This window comes from Euphorbia lathyris, chromosome 7, assembly GCF_963576675.1.
Source record: "Euphorbia lathyris chromosome 7, ddEupLath1.1, whole genome shotgun sequence".
Classification (NCBI taxonomy): domain Eukaryota; kingdom Viridiplantae; phylum Streptophyta; class Magnoliopsida; order Malpighiales; family Euphorbiaceae; genus Euphorbia; species Euphorbia lathyris.
Window position 1 is genome coordinate 2,586,133 of NC_088916.1, and position 5,840 is coordinate 2,591,972.

Sequence of the window (5,840 nt, forward strand, 5' to 3'; positions counted from 1 at the left end):
TACACATATTTGGAAAAAGGGGCTGGTTTTTCAGATAACAAAGCAAGGCTCTTTGATAACTTATGTGTTGGATGATTAAGAGCTGCAAATTAATTACGTAAGCCAATAGATTTCGAAGCTAAGCTTATTGTCACGGATGAAATGTCGTGGTATGCAGATTAGGCAAATACTTGCTGGTTGCAATCGAAGATGGGAATGCGGAGCGGCACGGTTATTGTAGATACTCATTTTGTCCGGGGCTAACCTGCCCCTTTCCCAAACATTTCGCATCAAAAATACCTATTGAGTGCTTTGGGAATTTCTTCCTAAAACGTTACTTATTTTTACTTTATTTCGTTCATGATATCTGATCGATTCTTTTTAGGTCTTTAATTTTAATTGTTTCCTCACCTTTACCGTACTTTTTCTTTCTTTCCTCTTCTAGGCTAAATATTATCGATTTTGCTTAAATTTTACACGGGTCGGGGATATTGACTAACTTCTTGTTTATTTTTTATTTTTTTCGTTTTAATATCGATGTGTTTTAAATGTATACAAACGTCTCACAAAGTTCGATTACATTTAAAAATAGAGGTTAGCGAGCTAATTTGGGATGTTGTTACTAAATCATTCACATCGATTGAGATTAGATAGCCGTCACATATTAATACCCTTTTGTTTAAAAAAAACAAATGATGTCTATTTCCTTTTGTTTTTCTTTGACTCGAACAGTAATGGCCACTCTCTTGTTTATCTCTTATTTTTGTCGGCCCTTCTGCACACGAAAGAGGATCGGAGCGGAGGCCCCCTCAACCTCTTAATCAAGACAAGGGGTTTTGTTTCACGTTTTTGTCCTTTTACTAATCAAGGCAGCATGTCGGAATTGCCACGTATCCACCCCTTTCATGTTCGATGTATCAAATTTCTCAAATAAAACTCATAATTATTAGGGGAAAAGAATATGCACTAGAAAAATGAAACGGATATGAAATTAGTTCGAATTCGTTAAAATTAGAAGATAAAGGAGCAATAGCGGAAAATGGTAAATGTTGAATTAATCAATTTTAAGACTAATAACTCGTCGACAAAAGAACTCGATTCACAAAGCTAAAAGTTACCAATATTATTATTTCAAAGTTAATTGGTATAAACACAGGATTAATCTTCTATTGGGGGTAATTTTTTAAAAAAATTACCCTACTGGACCTGGTTGGGAAATATTGATGCGAACCCACGAGGAACAGTGCCTCGAAAACCCGACAACTAGATTTGATCCCTAGGAAAGCTAACGAATCAGGGTCGGACAGAAAAGAACCCTTACAAAACTAGGTTGTAAAGACCCAATCTCAGTCTCCAACAATTAAGGATTTAATCCCGAACTGTTCAAAGTAGTGCCCTAAAGAACACAAGAGAAATCACTCACAAAATATTTTTATTAATATCAAAGTTGTTACAAACTTAGAAAATTGGAAATATTTAAAGACTAAAACTAAATTATGTTGGACATACTTTGCCCTTACATAACTAAAATAAACATAATAAATATAAGGATAAAAAAGTAACTAAGCAAGTCAAAATTATTACCTAGAAAGTCAAAGTAAAAGTCATCCTCATAATTCTTCATGTAGTCCCATACCATATCAAAGAAAAATTGTGCAATTCTTTAAATTGCAAATAATTTCCCACCATCCAAAATTTATTATCCAACTTAATTAGATCTCCTAAAATCCAAATTCAATTCCCTCAAAATCCAAATTCAAAATGAATTAAATCTAATTGATCCGTTTTCAATTTGATATTCGTGTAACTCGAAAAGGGATTAAATGATTTCATTTTGAACTTCGCACGCTTCATATGATTATCAAATAAAGGACTAAAATTCGTAAATATAATCTCGTTTTTAGCATGGATCCGATTCTCATCAAATATTCCTCTAGAAGAGGCTATTTTCCAACCAGGGTAAGAAAACAAATTTTTTTTTATTGTGATATTGCCCATTACGGCGTCCATGATGGGCATGTTGTTGACAGAGATCCTCACATAAATTTTCTTTTAACAATTTTTTAAAATTTAATATTATAAAAATAAAAATAAAAATTATATTATTAAATTATTGTTTTATAAAATTTTGATTAAATTTTAAATTTGATTTATTTGGAAATGTTAAGGTTTTAATTTATAGGATTAACGTATGAAATTGTGCAAATTTAATCATAACGTTTCAAGTAAAATGCAGATTTACTCTAACGTATGAAATTGTACAAATTAACCCTAACGTTTTAAGCGAAGTGCAAATTTGGCTCTGATATATAAAATTATACAAATTTAACTCTAAGGTTTCCAAACAAAATTAAAATGCAAAATTAATTTTAACCACGCGCTACTGAAAACTTGAAAATACTTCTTTGACTGTTATTAGCTACATCGGACTTTCTAAACCAGTTTATCTATAAATTGAAGCAATTTCATACTTTTTTTTTGTAACTATATTAATAACACGGTAAAATATTTTAGACAGTTTCAAAAAAACTAAACCTGCTACATATAAATTAATTCATTTCTTTTAAATTATTTAAAATATTTTACTGTATTATTAATGCACTGTTTTTTTTTTTAGTAATGCACTAAATATTTAACCTTAAAATTTCAAAGCAAGATCAATTTTAACCATACGTTACCGAAAATTTGAAAAAACTTGTTTACTGTTATTTATCAAAAAACTGGTTTAGAAAATCTGATGTGGCTAAATAACAGTTAAACAGGGGATTAACGCTATAAATTTATACAATTTTATACGTTAGGGATAAATCCGCACTTCATTTGAAACGTTAGGGTTAAATATTTAGTGCATTACTAACAAAAAAAAAAAATGATGCATTAGTAACACAGTCAAATATTTTAGACAATTTCAAAAAAAAAATTGTAATTAATTTATATATAGCATGTTTAGTTTTTTGAAACTGTTTAAAATACTTTATTATGTTATTCACATAGTTACAAAAAAATATATGAAACTGCTTTAATTTATCGACAAACTGGTTTAGAAGGTCCGATGTAGCTGAATAACAGTCAAATAAGTATTTTCAAATTTTCCATAGCACGTGGTTAAAATTGATTTTGCTCGGAAATATTAGAGTTAAATTTACATAATTTATACATTAGGCCTAAATCTGCACTTCGCTTAAAACGTTATATTTAAATTTATACAATTTCATATATTATGGTTAAATTTTTACTTGAAACGTTAAAATTAAAATTGCACAATTTCATACGTTAGCAATGCACTAAATATTTAATCTCAACGTTTTAAACGAAATGCAGATTTAATACTAACGTATAAAAATATGCAAATTTAACATAACATTTTCAAATAAAATCAAATTTAAATTTTACTCCATAAAAAAATATTCAATAATATATTTTTATTTTTATAATATTAAATTTAAAATAATTATTAAAAAAAAAAAATTGTGGGCAGTGTCACTGTCCAGTTGTTGACAGGAATGCTCCTGTCAACAACAAGCCCATCAATGGAGCCGTAATGGGTAATAAATTGATTAAAAAATTTGTTTTTATAACCCTGGTTGGGAAATAGTCCCTCCTAAGGGAAATATTTCCCAACCAGGTCTAGCAATTTTTTTTTAAATTGACCCCAACAAAGGATTAACCCTATAAACTCATTTGTCATAAACTGAAAATAACTTTCAAGATTAAACCAATAACTTATTATAGCTAACAATTTCCCCATTCCATATAATTAAACCAAGAAATACAGTGCATTACAATTAGAGTAATCCAACGAAGACATAAGAAATTACAAAAAAAAGGCTCTCAATTAATTACACAGAGAAAGGCTTTTAATTAAGCCAAATATCCATAAACAACAGGGTACACAGGAGTGAAAACAAAACAATCAAGGGGTTACAGCCATAAAAGTCCTTAAATAGGAAGATCCTAATCAGGGGGGACGGACAAAAAAAAAAAAAGGAAAAGAGGGATAAAGAAAAAATCACTTTCTCAGGTGAAATTTCTTCACAAAACTAACTTTTCTCTTTTGGAATTCTTTAACTGAGAGGGGAGGATGTGCTACATTCTGTCCATATCATTTAAAGATACCAACTATTCAAAGCACCTAAATGAAACTTGTAGCCTCTTAAAGAAAAGAAAAGACCATATGCCCGTAATAAACTAGAGACTAGTCAGATGGAAAATAAAATAGGACTCACAACGCCTTGATGACAAGGTAATGTTAGGTCCTTGCGATATAAAATATTGAATCCAATTCACAGGCTGAAGTCTAACTTAACAAAAAGTCCTTTTAGTCCAATCATTTGCCTCCTTCAACCAGTCTTCTTCTAGCCTGAAAAAACGAAAACCTAAACAAATAAGAAGCTTAAACCAATGAAAAGCAATGCAAAATCACACATGTAGGAACCCATACCTCTAGGAACCACGATTGATTTCTTAGGAGCCTGCATGTTCAGATCGCAGGGGGTGCCAGACACCGATTTAAACGAGAGAGAGTGGATCGAGGGTGTCCAGAAAGAGAAAGGGCGTTAGAATCGCCACTGCCGTTGGGAATAGTCGTGTTAACGGTTGTCGCCGGAGTTAACGGCGACGCCTGAGGGGAGGGGCGTTAGAATCGCCACTGCCGTTTGCGTTTACGGTTGTCGCCGGAGTTAGCGGGCGACGCCTGAGGAGCTCTGAGTAGAACAAAATCCGCCATTTTTAGAGAGATTGAGAGGCGGAAGACTAGGAAGGAGGAGTGGGGCGAAAGCGCAAGAGAAGTTTCTGTAAAATCGGAGGAAATAGGGACCTAGGGTTATTAAATAATATAAGAGAAAGAGGTTGAAACTAATGGGTCTTGGGTCGCTGATGTTTTGTTCAAGCCCAACCCCTCCTTATGTCCATTCTTTAATTAATTATTCATCCCAAAATATAAAGCTTGGGTATCACCTAGTGTTAATTAGACATTATTTAATTAGTTTAGTTGTTCATGGTTCAGGTGTTATTTAGGTATGGTATATGATTGTTTGTATTTAATTTTTAACAACATATATGTGATTTCTTGTTTCCAAATAAGTTCAATAATTATATGCATATCAAAATAATGATGAAGACAAATGAATTAATTTAAAAAAACTTTGAAATTGTATTAAATTTATTATGTCCTAGGAAAATACATATTAGAGACCCTTAAATTCATAAAATCAACGACCTACTTTATAAGTCTATGTCATAGGGGTGTAAAGTCGGTCAAAATAAAATAAATAATTTAGAACGGCCCAATTTATACGTCTATGCTATAGGGGTATAAAAGCGGTCAAAAATAAAAATTAATTAAGTAATTTAAAACGACTCAATTCATACGTCTATGCTATAGGGGTATGAAAGCGGCCAAAATAAAATTAATTAAAATAACCAAACGGCCCAATTTATACGTCTATGCTATAGGGGTATGAAAGCGGTCAAAATAAAAATTAATTAAGTAATTTAAAACGACTCAATTCATACGTCTATGCTATAGGGGTATGAAATCGGTCAAAAATAAAATTAATTAAAATAACCAAACGGCCCAATTTATACGTCTATGCTTTAGGGGTATAAAAATGGTATAACGTAATTAAATATCTCCTCAATCGGTAAAAACTTAAAAGGTGCAATTCACGATCCTTCGTTACGAATTTACATCTACAATATTAATCTTGTCCTAAAATTATACGTTTATTATAAAAAGTATATAAAATAAAGATGAATTAATCAGATAAATCAAGCGAATCTAATGCAAAAACCACATCTTTTAGTACCAATTTTGGGCGGGGTAGGGTGATTACTCAATGTTTTCTTCCCTACACGTAACC

The 5,840-nt window shown here is 31.2% G+C and overlaps 1 long non-coding RNA gene across 1 annotated transcript; it reads right to left on the bottom strand.

Moving 5' to 3' along the window:
• Positions 1 to 3,793: 3,793 nt before the first annotated feature.
• LOC136200663 (uncharacterized) lies at positions 3,794 to 4,928 on the bottom strand. The gene is made up of 2 exons (XR_010673433.1): positions 4,421 to 4,928; positions 3,794 to 4,339 (listed from the first exon to the last, which is right to left on the bottom strand). It is a non-coding gene; the product is annotated as an uncharacterized lncRNA (long non-coding RNA).
• Positions 4,929 to 5,840: the final 912 nt, after the last annotated feature.